Source organism: Pelmatolapia mariae, linkage group LG15 (genome assembly GCF_036321145.2).
Source record: "Pelmatolapia mariae isolate MD_Pm_ZW linkage group LG15, Pm_UMD_F_2, whole genome shotgun sequence".
In the NCBI taxonomy this organism is placed as follows: domain Eukaryota; kingdom Metazoa; phylum Chordata; class Actinopteri; order Cichliformes; family Cichlidae; genus Pelmatolapia; species Pelmatolapia mariae.
In genome coordinates, this window is record NC_086240.1 from 40,235,481 (window position 1) to 40,257,094 (window position 21,614).

A 21,614-nucleotide genomic window follows, 5' to 3' on the forward strand; every position below is an offset into this window, starting at 1 on the left:
TTCGCCTCCCCACCACAGTTGATGAATTTCAGCTTGGTTGTTCTTGTGCTGACAAACAGGCAAACAAACTGCATTCATCACATTTCTCCGCCTCAGCTGTAGTTTGGCAGAAAACACCCATAAACAACTGGTGTATACTACAGACAGATGAGATGGGATGATAGCAGGGAGCAGCCGTCTGTGTCGTTACAAAGCTTATGATTAAGAAACATGTTTATCTTTGAAGGTGCTGCAGCAGGAAACGCAACCTGCTGTAATCTGATCTCATTCTTAAAGCAACTGTGGCTCCAGACAAATAAAAACAGAGCCAAGCATCTGTTCTCTTTCATGTTCACAGGAGGAAAGAAGGAAAAACCGGTGTTTCTGCTGAGGGAAGGATGTACAGGAATCTTTTGGGTTCGGGCCCAGATAGTGGTCCCAGGAGTGAAAACGTCTTTCATGATTTCACACAGCAGGTTTTAAGACCCACACGAGGCACTGTTTTAAGACAGTACAATCTCAGGGCTTCCTGCTTTGGTCTATGACACAGTATGGTAATGAGACAGCAGAGTGGGGAGATGTGTTCTTGGAGATTTTTCAAGAAACTGTCAACAAGGACATGAAACCAAGTAAGATTCTCCATCTGCTTGGCCTGTTTGTCATCTCAGATTTAATCAAATTGCCTTAATTTTGTTTGGTTTTTTAATTAAAAATAAAAACAATAAAGTTAAAGAAGAGTGATGTATTTGTACATTTTGCACATTTAGGTTTATGGGACTAATGCTGAGAAGCAGAGGCATAAAGCCATACCAGGCAGCAGACTGTAGGAGACTGCTCTGGGTCAGTTTCAGGTCAATGAGAGCTGCAGGTGGAGGCAGGATGTGGTTAGACTAGCTTAGCATAGTAAGTGGGCAATGGCTCAATCCAAAGTTGAAAAACACACTTACAGTAAAAGCACCTAGATTTCACTGATGAACACGTGTTGGTGTGGTTCTTGCATTATCATAGTAATACTGGTTCACCAACATTGCAACTGACCAATCAGGTTGCTGTGATGTCACAGCTTTGCAAAGTGGGGATAAAAGAAAAAAACAGCCCTTTTTTAAAAAACTCTCCTAGAACAAAGTGTAAATATTGCATTTATTTTCTTGATTAATTTATTCAATATAATCAATATAATATCAAGTTAGGTTTTCTGTTAGCCAAATTTAGGTTTTAATAGCAATAGCTAACTTCTTGGCTAATCTTGGCTAACTGAATACTAAGACAACGTCATTGGTTCATTTATGACGATAAAGGAACAACACCAACAAGGGGCTATCAGATCGTGCAATACAACGAGTTTTCAGAAAATATATCTTTCCTCCAAGAAATGCAAGACCAGTCAGCAGCCATCTTGGTATCAGGTGGATGACAATGAGAGGTCAGAAGCGACTGAGATCCATTACTTTGGACGCAGGACACATTAGCCTGTAGTATCTACAATATAAGCAATTTAAGTTGCAGCAATGAACATTTTCTCATTATACTTTGATTTAATTGTGTCATATAAAATGAAAAAAAGCCCTTTAACTAAATAACTGCATCGTTGTACCCAACCAATGTCACTGTTCCAAACTGTATGTAGGGATGTTTCCAGTGTTTCTACCAAGTTCATGGAAGTGACAATTTTATATGCACTTATTCACATGGCCACTAGAGGTCACTGAACTTGGGCACCTATATCGGCAGACAGCCTAAAAGGACTTACTGTGTGTGTGTGTGTGTGTGTGTGTGTGTGTGTGTGTGTGTGTGTGTGTGTGTGTGTGTGGCTATAAATGTTTCGTATTTTGGAAAAAGAAAATAGTTTTTTGTTGATTGATTTTTTAATTATCATACCACTTCTTTAATCTCTAATAATTACACAAGTTAATAGATTATTTCATCTAGTATAGGTTTCATGATAGCAGCTGTCATGTTGAATATCACAGATAGATAGATGAATAAAATTTGTTTAAAAAGTGTTTAAAATTCATTAAAAATAGAGCTATAAAGTCACTGTAAAGAACTATTTGAGCACGGCCCTGGTTAGTCCGCTTGTCTCTCTAACCTGGATAAAATAGCTGTATATACAGAATGCCAAAACATAGCAGCCCTTTCCACCCATATGTTTTCATGCTTGTTCATCCCTGAAATTACACACAATTTATCAATGTGCAGAGGATGGCTGAGTGTGAGCAGAAATGGAGGGGAGCCAGCCTACATTCAGCTGTAATACCAGCAGCTTCGGATGGAGCTGTGATCAAGACAAAGAATCCCAGATTTTTGGTCAGATATGTGAAGTTACACTGTAAAATCTAATTAGTTCCCAGAACTCAAAAAAATTATGGAAACTCGTTGCCTCAAAAAAATTGAGTAAAGCTTAGCTAAAAATGACTAAGTTAGGACAACTTATTTACTTTGAGTACTCTGTACAAGCTCATTTGTTCCCAGAACTCAAAAAATTGGATCAAGTTTACGTAAGATGACCAAGTTAGGGCAACTTACTCATTTTGAGTACACTGTACAGCCTTGTTAGTTCCCAGAACTCAAAAAAATTATGGAAACTCGTTGCCTCAAAAAAACTAAGTACAGCTTACTTAAGATGACTGTTAGGACAACTTATACATTGCAAGTCTGCAGTATTAAGAATAACTTGATATTTCTGACTTTCTGACAATACTAATTGTTTACCTACTGACAAACATTTCAAGTTCCAACTAAATGAAAAAACAATTTGTGGTACCATGAATATGATTAAAAATAATTAACAACAATTTTTGCAATGATGTTAAAATGAGCCCAACTTTTATTTTCAAACACAACAAAGTATAACAGCCAACATACTGGACACTGTTCTGCTGAACAACAAACAATTATATTGCCATCACTGTTATAATCTTACAATGAAACAAAGTCTCAGATGTAATTATTCTGAAAATAAGTTTAGGCCTACCACAAGCTTGTTTTGTACTTACATTACTTATATAATCAAAATAAAATATTTATTGTTCTGTCACAAGTGCAGTCTCTAATTTAAACAACACATTTGTTTTTCATTCCAACACAGGAGCTGGAATGTTGTAATATTTTAAGGATGGCTTGTTTCCAGTCCAGGCGTTACTGCCTGAATGACTATCATGGATCGAGGTGATCCAAATGTAGGTAGGTGCAGAAGAAAGTCTTTAACTTCCCTTAAGTACAGTGGCAGTGGATGTGGGTTGGAGATGCAATGAGCTTGAACCTGCAGGCGACCATCTTCACTGACCACACCATCTGTGACGGAGGACTCATCTCTCCTGTTGTCCTGCAAGCAAACAATCATATTTTTTGGAACATGAACTTAATTGCTTTCTTAAAACATTTTTTTCTGCATTTGGTATAGAACAGACTCCAATTTAGACAATCTCAGGCTCCCTCCCCACCGGAGAGGTGACATTCAATGTCCCAAATTGTCAGTCTGGATAGCCGTGACCACCACGCAACACACAATAATGTCATGAAAGCATCATTTTAAAAAGGGCTATGCAAACATGGCCAATAACTTTCATTCTAATGATGTGCAAAATGATTTGGGCACAAAACAAATTTTGCTGTTAGAAAACTTGCAGACTTCACTATATACAGTGTAGACCCTCTAAACTAAGAAGAAGAAATGCAGACCAAACTGTTGTTGTTTGTTTACTTACACAGCATGTCTTGTAGAATTAACTGGAGTCACAGCAACAGCATAGTGCAGTCATATCTCAAGTCTAATAACAGAAGACAGGAAAAGATCAGTAAAGAACGTCTTGATGCATTCTCAATCATCCAGGAAAGTAAATCTCCAAAAGTTGAATCTGTTCATCTGGACGTTTCTTCCACAAAACGCTACGTCCAGATGAACAGATTCAACTTTTGGAGATCAGTAAAGAAACAACTTCCCCAAACCAAAGCACAAATACAACAATAAGTAAAACAGGCTGATCTAAAATATGATTAAAGTTCAGCCTGATTAATATAAATGTCACTGACAGTTGCTAATATATTGGAAAACCAAAACACTTACCACTGAGTTGATGTCTTTCTGTCCAACAACAGGAGTGCTGGTCCCGAGCCTCAAAGACAGTAAGAAGCAAGCAGAGGGAGAAAAAACAGAACATATTTCAGAAACTGATTTGATCCTTAATGGCTGTGCAATCATTGTAACATAGAATTTGCTTATGTTGTTAAATAAAGGCTAGATTTGACATTAATAGATGCCACAGATGTTCAAAAGCTGCCACAAAGCATGAAAAAATAGACGTCTCCAAAAACGTCGGAGCATTTTTGCAAATATGTGATGTCTTGATAAATCGAGCAGATATTTGAACTTTACACAGCTACATTCTCGCCTGAAAATATCTTAAAAGTTTATTTTGTGACCCAGAAAAAGTAATAAGTTTTTCAGCGGCACTCCTCCGCCATTGCCGCGCTTACAAGTACGCACAGGCTCCGACAACCGGCCGACAAATGCGATCCTCCTTTTCCCCAGACTACCCTTTCTGGGTCACAAAATAACCTTTTAAGATATTTTCAGGCGAGAATGTAGCTGTGTAATGCTCAAATATCTACTTAATTTATCAAAATATCACATATTTGCAAAAGTGCTTCCACGTTTTCGGAGAGCTCTGTTATCCACCCCCCACACCCACCCCACCCCTAACGGCTGCACCTCCCAAAGAATTTTGTCTGGGCTCTTATCTCAAACGATTCAATTATTATTATTATTTCAAACGATCAACAGAAAATTTCACCGACATAGTTTTATGTAAGGTTTTTAAGGCTGTGGTGTTAATTTTTAAGTAACATGAGCCCAGCGGCAGCAGCAACGCTAGGCTAACACTAACTAGCTAGCAAGATTATAAACCTGGTGCTTAACTAAGAGAAGCCACAAATCAGTTTGAATAAGAGTAAACATTTACTCACCAAGTCAGTGTATCAGGTAAAGATCCACAGCAATGACAACAATAATATCTTGAGCTGAAGCTTCTCCAGGTTTGCTCAACATATTCCATAAAGAATGCACCGTGAACAGGCGGACTGATCCAGGAGGGAGGAGGACGGTAGTCACGTGGCATTTTCAAAACACATCTTTCATCCTTCCGCCCTGAGAAGCAAAACTTCCAGCTTACTTAGTTTTTCTAAGTTAAGACAACTCAAATTAATCGAGTTTATCAGCGTTTATGCATAAAAAGTACTGGTAACTTATTTAAATTGAGTTCTAATAACAAATTGATAAAAATTGAGTTCAGCCTATTTAATATTTTTAATTAAACACAATATTACATTTTACAGTGTATTTAATCCCATCTAATAAAAACACCTGGTTTTCAATCAATCTTATTTTCAAAAAGTGTGATTAAGAAATGACTCTCTTATTTTGAAATTTTAAAAGCAGTTAATTTATTTTACATAAGTAAATTAATGTTCCATTGAAGGCTTTTTATGTCACTTTTCAACTGTATATTTTTTTTTCATGTAGAGTTCTACTAAACCATGTCATGAATTAGCATTAAGAGTTATTTAGGCCTACTCTTTAATGGTCTTAGTAATTATGACTGAAGAGGAAGTGATATGATGTAGTTAGAGAGCCACAAAGCCATTAACATAGGACATGGCTGCTGCCTTTTCTATTATAAACTGTGCTTCTACATAACATTCTTTGCCACTAGTAGAAGATCTAATTCAGAAAAAAGCTTTGAGTTGGATTTAAAGGTCGAGGACAAAAAAACAACATGTTTTAATTGAAAATGTCGCCTCTTTCATACATATTTGAACAAGCACTCGACCCTCTGTGAAACAGTACCTACAGCTAAAGCTATTATAATCCAATAAATGACACAGTTAAAAAAAAACGCTTATAACGACTTTGAACTCCTATCAGGTACCAGTGATTAGAAATTCATCAGGGAGTTAATTTATTTAAACATTTGACCACTTGGCTATCTTTGGCACTCTAAAGGGCTCTCCTAAAATTGTAAAATAAATTCACTGAAAGAAATAATCTTCAAGTACATCTAAAGCAGCTCTCACTTTGTTCCACAAGGTTCTGCCCGTGACCAGATAAACTGATGCAAAAAGAAATCACCAAGATCTCGAAAATGTCTTCACATCCTTTGTAGGTGACTCTGAAGCTGCAGGTGCCAAAGAAGATACATCTACTATGAGAAAAGCACTGCATAAATTTGACTTTCATGGAATTTCAGGGAAAAAGCCTTTGAGGTACAAAGAGAACAAAGGTACTTCCAAAACTCATGAACATACAAAGACCAGGCCTTTCAGAATAATGTGCTCTGGACAGAGGAATCAAAGAGTTTCCTGACCTAACAGCAGGCATGTTTGATGAAGGCCAAAGCAAAGTTTGATAGACTTCAGGGTTTTTCTTTGTAATTTAGATTAGCTTTAGCTAGTTTCCAGGGTAGGCAGTTTTCCAGAGCTTAGATTTAATTATTTCAAAATGTTCAGCTTTAGTTTAGTTTTTGAATAGTTTTCGCTGTTAGTTTTGATTTGCTCGTCAGGGGAAGCTTCCTCAGACTGGCTGTGTTGACAAATTAGACCAAATTTACAAAAACTAAATCTAAAGAAATGTAATGTCTATTTATTATTTTATTTCAGGGAGTTTTATAAATGTAACATTTCAGTTAGTTTTCAGGTTTTTTCATATTTTTGTTTTGGGTTTTTTTTTCTTGTTTAATCACCTAAAAAGTTTTGTTAGTTTTAGTTAACTACAAGAAAAACTTTTTAGCAACTCTGTTAAGTACACCAGAGTAAACCCTCAAACTGAAAAATATCAAGATTGCCCAAAAGTTTCAACAAGATGACGTCAGCTGTTCAGAAACGATTCACTTAAGTAATCATTTTTATTAAAGGGAGATGATGCTGCAGTTACATTTTTCCACAGCAGAATATCACATTTGACATTTTTAGTGAATAACTTAATGAAAAAGATGTGTATGATTTAAATATGACATACTTGTCTGACCAAAATAAGTCAACAGTTCTTATGGGATATTGGATGTTGTTACTGATTTTATCTATAGATTTTATTACTACGTCCATACAACTGATTGTGTGTGTGTGTGTGTGTGTGTGTGTGTGTGTGTGTGTGTGTGTGTGTGTGTGTGTGTGTGTGTGTGTGTGTGTGTGTGTGGTGCATCCAGCTGGATTTATGTTGGTTTATTTGTAACATTGCTCATGTGGTTGATGGAACAGCTAATTCTGGGTTCCAGACCTGAACTTAATCCGCTGAAGCCCTTCTTGATTTGTGCCAAGCTATAAACACAAAGAAATGTGATGTTGTTTCTGCCTTCTTTGCCAGACAAAGTGCAATGTGCAAACTTTTAGCCTTTTAAACCCAGTTTTTGATAATAACAGGTCCAGGTAGTTTAAGTGAGTAATTATTAGCAATTCTGAAGAGTGCAAACTGAAAACCTGCAGTGCTGTGAATAGCTTTCATCTGACCTTTTTTGAGGGAACAGCCATGTGACAGTTGACAGTAAGGTCCTGGAATCATTCAAAGCTACAGCTTCTGAGAAGTAGCCGCAAAAAAACAGAAGAAAAATCCATTCACTTCTTTCACAAATGGCGATAGAAAAATTCCTATGTGAAAATGTGACTGATAGAATGGAGGGAATGTTTTAATTGGTGTCTGATGCAGAAACAGCTTTAGATGGTTATTATTTGTCAGTATATGTAGGGAGAAAAACCTGCTGATTAATTGCCAGGAAGCCAGAAGCTGCACAGCTGCTGTGCAACTAGTGTGTGTGCATGCCGTTTGAACGTAGTTTGGAAGCATGTTTAGTTTCAGTACTTTATTTTAATGCCAAGTCTTTTTGTATATGTGGCTGCATGACATTTACTCATGTAGAGTCTAATTTCTTGTTTTGCGAAACAACATTTAAACTTTTGGGCAATGTCACTTTTCATGTAATGCATCTGTACAAGGGCACAGAGCTGCATATTAGCCTGAAAATGATGCTCGGTGTTTTCTAAACCAATTTTCTACACTGTATTCATTCCTAATCTGATGTTCTTCGGCCCCCTTGTGCCACCCAATTTAAGAAATCCTATAAATGCCACCGGCGTGCGTGTGTATATGCATGTGTGTGTAGCAGTGAAGCATTCAGCATTCAGGGCCAAGCCTCCTGCTGCTTTCACTAGGGTGAGAGGAGCAACACACAAACACGCAGACTCACAGTGCTGGCTTTCAGCTGATGCATTTATGAGCAACACACATACAAAGAATATACTCCCTCCACGTCTTCTCTCTCTGCATCTTGCTTCTGTGACTCCACCTGCTATCCAGCATCCCCGTCCTCACCCCTTTTCCCTCCATCTGTTGCACTCCTTCACTCCGCCCGCCTCGCTCGGTCTCTGTTTTCCATCCAGCCTAATTAGAGCTCCGTCAAATCCAGGTGAGCTGACAGCCAATTATCACTCTGTCACACCAAGTCATGCACTCCCATCCCTCTTCTTTTGCCTCTTTTGCCCTTTTTTAGTCTTGCAGGAATTTGATTTTTTGCATCAGTAGCACGAACAGGACAGTTCGCTATTCTTGTTTTAGGAAACTGCCAAAAGAATGAAGGCTGAGTATGAAGCCGTGCGATAATAAGCAAGCGAACACGCGGGCTGCCACACAGACGCCACAACAGAGCCGAGACTGAATTTACGTGTAGAGTAGAATACTGAAAGATTTGTGCACGAACTAGGCCTGTATTACACCAATATTTTTCAGAAAGCGAGCCCACTCACGTAATGCTTTGGTACATTTAACCCTTTCACACTAAAATGTTCCGTTTACAAGTCCGCAGGTCGCTCTATTCTCACACGTGCATTTAACATAATCGTGCAAAACGCATTAAACTGTACATTTTAATTAATGTCACTAAGACACAGTCTAAATAGAAAGCTCAGACTTGTGAGTCAGCAATTAATGAAACTAATAAGGTAACTTAACTAATGACCGATTAATGAGGGTGCTGCACAGCTTGCTGCAGAAATGACATCTTATACAAAAGGACACGGAGCAGTGCCCTGACTTGCAAAGATTTTCAGTGCCCAGAACAACTGTGCCATTATATGCCTGTACGGAGAGATGCTCCCATCAAACTGCATTAAAAAAAACATGATTCCAAAAATAACAGCGCACCATAGGGGAAAAAACTATTGTGACAGTCTTTTTATTCGTGACAGCGCAAATATTTCCATAAAATGTGGGCAACACTTTCACAACTGTAGCAGCAATATGATCATCTACCAGAAACGCATATATAATATACAAATAAATGGTAAAAAAAAAAGATGACTGTAATTCAGTATTCATCATTCATACTGTACCTGCACGACATATGCATACGCTATATTTATATAATTCTCACATTTACATTAAATGATTCAATTGAGATTTTGGAGACAGGCTTTGTTGTTTCATTTAAAGATGATTTCTATATGCTTCTTATAGATTAAAAAAAATAGTTTTGGGGTTGTTGTGTTCCCTCTGTGCAGACTGCATTGTCAGGTGTGAGTGAGAGTTGACGGACTTGTGTGAATACAAAATTCGTTCTCGCCTTCAGTGTGTCCATTCTGCAGGACGCTCCTCTCTAACAGCTGTCACCACACAGCGCTGCATTTCTTCCATTTGTGACACTTTCCACGAAAAAGCAGTTTAAAAGGAAAAAAAGACCTTTGAACTCACCATGTTCTAGGGTTTCCTAGACGTTTGCATTTCGGAGAAGATGTTGAAGAAATGGATGCACGGGGGTCCCAAGATTACAGACAGTTAGCAAAGAGTCTTGGAATTCCTCCAGTCCCACAACACTTGGTCTAATCCCCCGAGGTGGATAAGAAAAAGGTCCGTAAATGCACCGTGAGGAGCGTCAGGTAAATCCTCCGCTCAGCTGCCGCTGTGCGTGGAGCTTCCCCCGCCTCAGCGTTGGTTAGTGTTCCCGGTAAGCCAGCGGTCTGCTCCCTGACCGTCCGCGGTAGCCGCGCTCTGAAAGAGCAGCATCCCTAACACTTTGTCCACACACACACACCCTCGGGAGGCGTCGGCTGTGTTCGGCTGTTTCCGGTTTCATTATAGGCTCCTGGGGTGGAGGCTGTCAAAGACGTCCCAGTTTATTTACACACTGACAGGCTCCTCTTTAATCGTATTAATCAGTGCCGCTCATAATGACATGTATTTCTATAGAAATATCGTTTACACACACTTTAAAACACAAATCCAGGCTGTGTCTTTGGTTCGATTCCCTCACTGAAAACGCTGTCCCCTGACACCTCCCCCGTCGGAGCCCTTGAGCGATAAGCTACCTGCTCCAGAGGAGATCCCAGCAGTAATTAACACCACACCATCGACCTGCTGTAGCCTGTGACAGTGCAGAGGTGCCATCTATAGAGAAAAGGGTTTCTTACAGTTCGGCATTGACAGCGATAGACTGATGATGAGACATTTCACCGAGGAAACACAGCGGTACGAAAAACTGTGGTACAAACATTTATTTTGAATATTTTTACATGTTTTGTACAACTTACCTTTTTAACTTTGGCCAGTTACCAGTGATACCCAAATTTAATCATGCCAAATATTTATTTTATGCAATTTATTTATTTATTATGCAAATATATTTTAAACTTCTCGGTGGCTTCACCTAATCTAACTGAACCGAACAGCATTGTGTTTGTGCCTTAACCCTAGAACACTATCGCTGGGTGATTTTCACCCGAGCAAATACATTTACATGATTTCTCTCTCCTGCAGCTGTTAGTGTGTCGAGGAGATTGTGCCTTCACCAGGGAAGTCTCAAATGTCCCAGGAATGGGTGTATCAAAGACCAGCTTTCCAGCGTCATTTTTTTTTTTAGGAATTTTTTGTTCTTGAATTCCAGATTTTTCTGTAATTTTGGAGCATTATTTTAGCATCCCCCCATGACACTTTTTTTCATTTTGTTAGACATGGCACAGTTGAAAGTAAAAGCTGACCACTCTGATTTGTCATGTGTTTGATATATTTTGATGACAAGATTTATAGCGATAGTGTTCTAGGGTTAAGCCACTAACAGTTTGGTACATTTCAAGTGTAATTCATTTGTGACATGGTGAACTTAAAGCATCATCTTTTGCTCATATGTTGTGTGGTTGTTGGGATTTCCTTTTAGTTATTGTAAAGTCTCTAAAATATAAAGCACCTTGAGGTGACTGTTGTGAAATGGAACTATATAAATACAATTAAACTGAATGCATCTGATTCTGATTCAGTTATCCACAACATAAACTTAGGAATGCTGCTTTTTAACTTGTGAAGCTAATTAGCTCAACAGGACAAGAGGTGGATGTAAAAGAGGTCAGGGATCTGAGTCAAGGCTTACAGCTTTTTATTTTTTGTGTGTTTTATTTTAATCAATAAAAGATGGTAGAAAATATTTCTTGAACACAAACTTTAGCTTGCTAGAAAATCTAACAAGGACATGTGATGTTGAAGAGATAACCCAAAGCAGCATCAGAAATAGGGCTGGGTATCGTCACTGATTTCTACAATCGATTCGATTCCGATTCACAAGGTCCCGGATCCATTTGATCCACGATTTGATTCAATTCGATTTGAATTGGGGGAATTTTGCATCAGACAGTCAGAAATATTATAATTCTGATCACGCATCAGTACATTTCCATATTTTTATATCTATAAAAACAAAGCTGACACTTGCGATACTTTATCAAAGGTGTGAGCATCACAGCAGATGCCTTTGTGTCAAAGTAACTGAGGATAAAACACAGAAAAACATGAAGGTGATTTTCCTGGTCTGGGTTTTATAAAAATATTCTGCAGTAGATCAAAAATGAAAGAAAACCATTAATCAACATATGAACATGACCTGATGCTGCTGAAGCGAAGCAGAGCAAAGTTACAGAGGTTTGATTAGAGACACAGCTGAGCGTTTTGTAATTTTGCATAATTTTAAAAAGTTTAAATTTGTTCAGTATTGAACAGCAGAAATGAGGCTTTGATTTCGGAAGTAAGTAAAAGGAAAAAACAGCGGCCGACAGGCTGTAAACAACGGTAGACTTGTGCGTAACAAGCAAGCGAATAATGCAGAAAACAGATTTTTAGACGGAAACTGTTCATGAAGGAGAGAGAGAGAGAGAGAGCTGTGCATGAAGTTTTTATCGCCGTGGAAGCAAAACAGCAAAAGTCAGAGTGAATTCATAACGATGTTTATGTGAAGCGTAGTTTGGATCTTCTTTTGCTGCTGGTTCAGTCAATATTGTTTGGAGAGAGATAAAAACCTGCAGCTTCAGAATCAGCGCAAAAAGGACGTGAACACAAAACATCAGAATCAGCGAGCTGCCGGCTTTCAGCCCCGACCGTGTCCGTGCTGTCAGGTGAGAAAGGTGACATCTCACTGATTCTGATGCGTCGGCGGGTCCTCGCTGTGTGTTTACGTCTCTGTGCAGAATCCGTGTTCCTGCTCTCATTTACTGCTTTAGCTGTTTGGTGGTTGTTGAAATTTTGTGAGGTTTAACCTGAGATTCTGGCGTTTCGGCAAAATAAATTTATATTAAAAAATTGATTCAGGATTTTAATGAATGATATCACGTTATCCAAGCTAGAATCGATTTTAATCGATTAATCCATAATCAAAACCCACCCCTAATCAGAACCGTTGCTACATTGGTTCAGCTTTCATTTTGGAGCTATTTTTTCTGCTCGGCATGGTTAATTCTTTGCCCCAAAAGCCATCATGGTTGTAATGCTAATGTTAGACCAAAACATATGGTGGTGGTCCACATTTTGTATACAGCCCATGTTTTAAACCACAGATTAACATTTTATATGAGAAGACAAAGGGCAGTGACTATGATGGAAACCTGGCTGCACAGCAAAAGATTCGAGCCTTATTTTTTTATTTTGTTCTAGCTGAAGGATTTTGAATCTTACAATGAAGAAGGGAATTAGATCTGCCTGGATCAGTATAGTTGGTTATTGTCAGCATGACTGTGGTATGATTATATTATAGGTTCTGAATATAGAACGTGATGAATAGATAAAGTGACAATGTAACAGAGCCTCATCTGGAGCAATGAGGTACAGATCAGTACAGAAGAAGAGAATCCAGTATCAGTGTAGTCGTAGCTAATTTAGTGAGACCTCCCAGAGAATTATCATCAACTGTGATTGGCCAGTTTCATACAAGGTGAAGAAAGACTACCCAAGAACCTGCCTCTTTCTAATTCTACACACTAGCCTCTGTAACAGTGAATATAAAACATTCAGTGTTGAGAAATTACAGCACAAGCAGGAAGGAGGTGAAACTACTGCAAACATATAGTTGGAAATCTAGGAGGTCCACCTGGGTCATACCTGGTGAAGGACCAGCAGCTTTCAGGCCCTTTGGGTCCACATGTATGAAGACTCGGGCTGGTCTTGACAATTTTGTCGTGACAATACCTCTTCCTTTGTGGGGACCTGACTGGTAGGTGTCATACTCTATAGGTAAAATTGGAATTAGTATAGTGTTGCTGGCTGGACCTCTTGCATGTCATTCTTTTCTTTCACTATATTTCTTTGTCTAATAAAGGCAAATGTGGATTGAGTGTTTCATGGCTTTACAATGTTGTAAATGGACACGACGAGGACTGTGGCAGAAAGATAAGGATCCCTGAGAAACCCAAACTCTCTTAGGCTACGTTCACACTGCAGGTCTTAATGCTCAATTCCGATTTTTTGATCAAATCCGATTTTTTTGTCTGCTTGTTCACACTACAAATAAAATGCGACAGCAAACGCGCTCTAGTGTGAACCCTCAAAGCGGCCCGCATGCGCAAAAGAAGACGTCACACACAACGCGCTCTGTTTAGACCCAGACCAAACAGCATTGTTTGACTGTTTCGGACTTTACGTTTCCCAATTTTGCTTTAAGTTATAAAGTTATTGTGTTATTTACATTTGGCCTAATAATGATCCTTATTGCTGTTTTAGAGAGGAGCGGTGCTTCAAAGGATAGTTGCAGATTTCTGTCAGAATCTGCAGATTATACAGTACAAATAAAATGTTCACGTTTCTCCAACGTTGTCTTCCCAACAGTTTCACTGGATGGCCAGGAAGCGTTTGAATGTCTTCTCCGGCGCTGATAATTGGCGTCTGTCTTGTGTCAGTGACGTAAAAGACGGATTTAATGCGACATGACCATTCAAACAGCAGTCGCTTTCTAAAACATCAGATATGTATCGGATTCAGGACCACATAGGAAAGTGACCCAGATCGGATTTGAAAATATCGGATTTGTGCCGTTCACACTGTCATACCATGATCGGATATGGGTCGCATAGGGTCAGAACGTAGCCTTACATCTTTTTATCAAAGAGTGAAACTATTGTAAATTAAAGAAATACAACTGCTAAAGAGAAAATAAAATAGCACAGTCGTGCTGATCTTTATGTCACAAAAATCCAGTTTATTTTGTACTTTAAAAAAAAATGTGGGGTGTTAGCCTATTTTCCCCCCACTTCTGCAATGTGGGCATGCCAGACAAAGTTTGAGAGGCTTTGTGTTAGGGTAAGATCACACTTTCATGTATGAGCACATCAGCGATGTGATAGTTAAAACAACAGGATCAAAATGCTGCACTTCTTTCTAACTCCACATGCACCGGTTTTGTTACCTTTCAAACATGTAGCCTTTATGCTCAGTCTCACAACTTCAAATGATTTCTCTTCACTCTTGAAAGTTTATACTTTTTTTAACCACAAACCAAAAAGTACTCCCAAAAACAGACTGATGTGTGACTTTATGAACTAATTCTAGGAGTTAGCGCCAGTAATTGTGTTGATTTGGGAGCAGTGAAGGGTAAAAGGGGACAGATTTTGATAGATAGCCTTGTGAAAGGAAGAAGTTTTGTCCAATCAGCCAACTTCATACCAGAACCATGTTACTGGGAGCTTATGTGTCAACCACAAAGCTGAACAGGGATTGAACCACAGTATGAGTCAGCAGTGCGAATCACTGCCAGCACATCTTCAAGGAAAATCCTGCACAAACTGACACTTTACTGGAAGAAGTCTGATTGATCTGAAGCTAAAGTTTGTATTTTCAAGAGTTTTGTAGTAGGAAGCAGGATCGGCTGAGCATGAGGTGGATGGGGACGACTTTTAAATTAAGGGGAAATCTGCAGTTTTAAAAAAAAAAAAAGTATATTTAAATTGTGTGAATACAACAGGTAAATTCAGCAAATTGCAAATATAAATATCTGGAATGAGCTAGAGTTACAAATGAATGTTCATTCTCCAATCAGTTTAAATCAGTGTGAATCACATCAGTTTTGCAAAAGTGAAAAGTTGCATCAAATCAACTCAACGCTACAGGAGCATTTTTGTCCATCAAGAGAAAGACTCCTCACAGCAGAGACTGAACACATTCAAGTCCATCTTACATTTTATGTTTTCTGTGTTCTGCTGTGAACATAGAATTGTGAATAAAATTTGTGGTTTTGAAATTTGGAAATTATTCCATTCTGCTTTTATTTACACTGCATCCAAATTTTTCAAAAGATAAAGATTTTTTAAATGTATTTATTTATGAAGAAGCTATTTCGTGTGTTAGTTTGTCTTGCACTTTACTTAGTTCTTACTTCATTCGTTTACTGCCATCTTTCTGCCACATGTATTTTAGTCTTACTTTACTCAATCTTGTGTTGTAAATGGCAATAATAATAATAGCTTTGAAAGCATTTCAACAATACAGTATGAACATTTAAAACACGCTCTCTCTCTTTCTAAGCAGAATATCACAAAGACAGAAAAGAGGAATTTGAAACGTACACACACCAGAGTGTGTATCACAAGCCACATGATTTATTGACATGAACAACAAGTGTTAGTTAAGGCCTTTAATTTTTAAATTTGCATTATCAATAATGGAAACTCTCCCTCCTTGTAACCAAATCTGCCATTGTCAGCGGAGTCTTGTTACATCTTGTTAATTCTCAGAAATAATTGTGGGACAGAAGAATCAGCTGTCACGCACATTTTCAGCTGAGCTAAAGACAGTCAGAGGCACTTGGCACGTACCTTAGAGAGCAATGACTTTGTACAATATTCATTGCTCTCCATTTATATTATGGTTCTGATGACATCACAGCACAAAAGATTGACATTGCTGCTTTAACATCACCAAGTGGTTGTTGGAGTAATGTTAGCATTCTCTGAGCATCGTCAGGATCAAATGAGCGGTGGACAAGCTGTTGTGATTAGCCTGCTGGCTATTAAAAATGAAATGTTTTTGAGGCATTTCCAGGTCGGCTTCAGATCCAAAAGGCATGTCGGTAATATCTATTCTCTTTGGAAGACAGATTTCAAAATATAATAACAATTTGTGGCAACAGGTATGTGGCAAAAGCAGAGATAGTAAAAGAGATGGACATAGCTTCTGGGTCTGAAAAGTTAAGGCGATGCATAAGTATCTTAAATCTGCATTCTTTATAATCTCCACCAGGGGGTGATTTGTTTGGTTACAAACAGACTTCTGGTCCTATAGATATCCTATAAAGGGAAAAAAGCTTTTGGGTTGACCTCTGTAGACACTTTGATGAGTTTATGGGCTAAGTCACTCATACTGAATAACCATTAAGACCATTTTGAAGATTGTGTTCATACATATGTTTCAATTGACAAAAAATTGACAAGTGGTTAGTTCATGAAACTTACACACCAGAGTATCCAAACTTTGCTCATCCAATCCTATTTCAGAGCAGTAACGCTCATTTCAATGCTTCAAACATTACTTGAGGAACCAGTGCATGACATCACAGGAGCCACGCCCATATGTAATACTAAGTGGGGCCAAAATAGAGCAATGTGATGCCCCGCCCACTTTCTTGTAGTCAATTCCATCCAATGTTGGAGAGCAATGGGCTGACAGGGGAGTGTCAAACACTAATGCAGCTCAGTTGGGCCTGGGTAAAAGCTGGCCTGTGGCTTCACTCTAGCTGAGGTCAAAGTCAGTATTTATTTCCTCTCGTGTCTTTTCCACATCAAATTTTCTTGACCCTGATGGAAAATGTCAGGAGGTCAAGAAAAGCTGTGAAAGCCAATTCAAAAGGAGTCTGAAGAACCACACTGCTCAGAGAAGGTGACTGCATTTACACTATACTGCTTAATAATGTGTTGATGGATGATGACACGAGTCTGTCGTAAATGACTTTAATACTTTACCCCAGCCTTCTTATTGTGAGGATGAAAGCAAGCTGCACAAACATGGAAACCCCTTTTTTGTCATTCCTTTCCATGGTTGCAATTTAAAAAAGAAGAATATATTAAGTCAGAATGCTTAAATGAAATGTTGTCAACACATAACATCTACTTTAACTACTGCATATAATCTTGAGTTTCAGTTTTCAGTGTGTCTGTAGTCAAATTAAATAATGATAATCCAAACGAGAAAGGCAACATCCAAAAGGAGCCTCTACTGTAAATAATACAAGCATCTGTTTTTACTTTGATCGTTGTGATGTAGCCAATCGTCTTTGTTTAAAACGCACCTTTTTGAACACCGTGTTACAAAGTGGGTCTCAGAAGGAAACAACTTCATAACAAACAGATTTTAATGAGCTCACCTGTGGGTTTAACAAAACTTCAAAACATATCTGCATATTAACAAGTAATGGTATAAATTGGAAACTGTACCTGTAATCAGCGTTGGGAAGGTTACTTTTAACATGTATTCCACTACAGATTACAGATTACATGCCCCAAAATGTATTTTGTAACGTATTCCGTTACGTTACTCAATGAGAGCAACGTATTCTGAATACTTTGGATTACTTAATATATTATCATGCTTTTTACAGCTACATGAATGTGCTATTGCTGTGTGATTTATTACTATTACTGAAGGTTACTCTCCATACCAATACCAACTAGATGTTTAAATCTTAATATAAATGAGTAACAGTAGGTGGACATTAGGTAAGGCTGCACTTTTTGCAGCGATCTCGTATAGAAAACTATTCCGCGCGTATATAAAACAGGTCCGCGGCTCCGAACCGTAGTAAAGGGACCTCTGGCTAATACGTCGGGTTCGTGTCGGGCTCGTAGCTGAAAACTAGCTTTACTTTGTTGTCTGGGTCAACTTTGCTAGCGAGAGACAGAGAGAGGCGTTGAAAGGCTGCTCCAATGGAACTTATTGTTTCGGAGGAAAACACGAACACAGTGTACAGTCAAGTCTTAATAGCTTACTTACAAATGGGCTCGTCAGGCACTCTTCTTGGCTGCAGTGGTTATTATTATATTTACATGCTTCCAGCTCCCGTTTCTGCTCCGTGACAGCTCGGACTTTTCCTTTTTCTCCCTCCCTCGCTCACAGACACATCACGGGTACGGCAGTCCATTCTCCCTACAGCACGGACTACACTGCCCATCAGGCTACATGCTTTAGGGCCATGCCTGTAGCATTCTGCTATTGCCTTCATATTAAATCATTTTTTAAAATATTTCTTCACATCATTATGAGCCGCGAGATTGAGACACAGACATTAGAGCCTCTTAATCCGTGTTTTGTTTGGGTTTCCACCGGCGTGGAATTACCGAAAATAGAGAGAGCATAGCCTAACATATGAAACAGGAAAAGACCGCCGTGTAATCCATTTATTTCAACAAAGTAACTGTATTCTGAATACCACCTTTTTAAACGGTAACTGTAACGGAATACAGTTACTCATACTTTGTATTTTAAATACGTAACGGCGGTACATGTATTCCATTACTCCCCAACACTGCCTGTAATTGTATATTGATCTGCTTCAGTTGTCAGTGAGGCTCATTGTGCTTGTGAACAGTCTGATAGCGTGTCACTTTGAATTGCTGGATTGTTTATTATCTTCTTATGTTTAACAAATGATGGTCTGGTTTATCTTAAAAAAAAGGGTAAAAACAGAAGCGCTGAAGAATTTGTCCTTTGGATTTTAAAATGACTATTTAACCACATCCATCCACTCTTTTTTACAGCACTTGACGCATCCACTCACTGCATTACTGAAATTGTTTCATTGCTACTCTTTATTTGTTTGTTTACTTTTCATAAATGTCATGTTACTGAAGTAATTGTCTTGTGTGGACTATTTGTTACTATCGCTGAATCAGTTGACGAAAATCCAAATCACAATGGCAGTGAGAGTTGGATTAATACTGGCTGTAGACAGAATGTTATTGATACGGATACTGGAGTAAAAACCAGTCCCTCTCTCTCACCACACTCGGTCCAGCGGTGAACGCTGAAAACAGGACTGCCAGTGGGATGACAGAGTCTGCAGTATCCTCCTGTAACAAAGCCTTTGTACAGCAAATTGGACTTGGTGGTTGATATTCCCACTGTGCCCTGACTGAGGCAGAGGACTCATCGATCCTCAGCAGTAACCTCACATTTCCCTGTGGCTATAGACAGAGGGGTTTAAAGTTTAAATCTCTCTTAAACAGGGAACATCATCCCATACTTCACACAGGAGTAGTCTAGCACATAGGATAGAAATTGAGTGAGAGTTCATTGGGTTATTTCTTTCTTTTTTTGTCTCTAGTACCAACATCATGATGCTATTGATGGATATTCAACTCCAAATCAGTGATGCGATCAAGGACATTTACAGTTTACACTTGTCAATATGTCATCTAGACTAATTACCTTTTGAGCTGTTTTCAATTCAAAGCAGACGGTGTAAGTGATGGTGGATTATAGATTGCTGACCTCATCTCCAATAACTCTACCTGACATCTACTATTGAAGGAACCAGCCAGTGATGAATCCAGTCTCACTCCCGACTAGTTACGCATGGACACATGGCTGGCTCCCCCTGGCGTGACATTTAAACATAAATAAAAATGTAAATGGCAAAATTTGAACCCTAATCATGACTGATAAACCTAACAAAGCAGTTTTGGTGCTCAAACCCAATGCAAAAGACAAAGTTTGCAGATTGGACACAAACACAGTCTCCTGATTAACAGTTTTGTAGTCACGGCACCCTTGTGCCTCCTCGTTTTTATTTTGTTGCTCTTTCATGCAGAAGCACTAATTGTCAGTGTCCAGTATTGCTTCCCATGGTGCATCAAATCAAAGGATGCCTCAGAGAAGTCAGCAGCTTCAGCAAAATGCCAAAAATTACAATGCTATTATTTTTTAAATATATGCTTGTTTTCATAGCTCACAGTCCATATATAGACAAAGTCTTAAGTGTGTAGTATACAAACGTGCTGGAGGAATTCAGGCTGCAAATACAATCCATCTATCCCACCTCTCTTTCTTATAAAGAAAGATAGAAGCAGTGCGATATCGAGTCTTTATAGAAAAAGGAGGGATGGGTCAAAAAAGACTGTAACATATTTCCTTCACCTAGTACTTTTTGACTGGTATCTGACCCATAAAGGGTCATGCAATAATATGTATTAATGCAAGACATAATAAATTGTACTGTGACATTTAAGTAGAATATAAGGACTTTATGTCCCTGTTTGCAGTGTGGCGATAAAGTATTCGAAACCAGAATAATGTCTGCAGTATTTCAGTGGTTTTATTACTTTGTTTTCATAACCACTGAGGCACATTTGCAACAATCAAGCTTAAATGATCCCCCCATTTTTTTTCTCTGGTAGCAATTTTATAGGATTTTTTGTGTATGTGTGTGTGTGTGTGTGTGTGTGTGTGTGTGTGTGTGTGTGTGTGTGTGTGATCTTTCAGGCATTAAAAATGTTCCTTCAAACACACACTTCACATCTGACCCAGTTATACTGTGACATTTGTTCCACAGAGGAGCGCTAATAAGCCTGACACTAAGCGGTGTCTCGTTTCTTTTTCAGGGCCGTTTAAGAATGCTCTGGTTTCAAAGTAAGAATATTTAACACTGCTTTATACATTCAGTACAGCTGTCCTGTTCAGAGGACATGTGACCAAAGATGTTCTGTTTTTGCTCCTGTCTGTAGCCATTCTAAATGTCTTTAATTAGACTTTGGTCCACACATGCCTTCAGTGCAAGCTCTGTCCTCAGGACTGTGGTGTCCACTGAGGGCCACCCGTACCTGCTGGTTCATGCTGGATCTCTGACACTCTTATTTCACATGATTAATCACCTGCACCTGTATTAAACGACTGCCTCTTTCACTAACTTATCATTAGGACGTTACATTAGTCAGAGTTGTATCACATTAGACACACTTATGTTCCTTGTATTTACCACCACTGCTGTCTGCTCACTCACTCCCACTCCACACCACCTCAGGCTCTGACTGCCTGTAGCCCAGCCTGCAGAACACACTTCCTCTTATTTTGACTCAGTGAATAAAACTATGAACTAAGCTTCACTTATCTTGCATTTGACTCCAACAGTTCATTTAAAGTTAATGATGTCAAAATTGTTACAAAAACAAAAAATAAAGATTTGAAAATTACTACTTCATGCAATTTTGTGTACAATTTTGATGAATGCATTTTAGAGGCAGTATGGTTTTAAACCAGACCAAGTCTCGTTGTAAAGCTTTAACTTGACTACCTTTTTAAGAAGTCTTTTTGTGTGATTAAACTGTGGAGGACCCAGTATGCCAAGAGATAAAGAAAAACA

At 38.6% G+C, this 21,614-nt stretch overlaps 1 protein-coding gene and 1 long non-coding RNA gene across 5 annotated transcripts in view; both read right to left on the reverse strand.

Moving 5' to 3' along the window:
- ptprfa (protein tyrosine phosphatase receptor type Fa) overlaps positions 1 to 10,016 on the reverse strand; it is a 334,388-nt gene extending 324,372 nt beyond the window's left edge. For 3 of the 4 annotated variants that reach the window (XM_063496569.1, XM_063496568.1, XM_063496567.1), the window contains exon 1: positions 9,713 to 10,015. The gene's annotated coding sequence lies outside the window, so the exon portion shown is untranslated. Of the gene's footprint in view, positions 1 to 9,712 lie in introns of all 4 variants that reach the window. The other variant, XM_063496570.1, reaches the window with a different exon arrangement.
- Positions 3,689 to 5,053, reverse strand: LOC134643889 (uncharacterized). Its single transcript, XR_010096415.1, has 3 exons — positions 4,945 to 5,053; positions 4,046 to 4,094; positions 3,689 to 3,749 (listed from the first exon to the last, which is right to left on the reverse strand). It is a non-coding gene; the product is annotated as an uncharacterized LOC134643889 (long non-coding RNA).
- Positions 10,017 to 21,614: the final 11,598 nt, after the last annotated feature.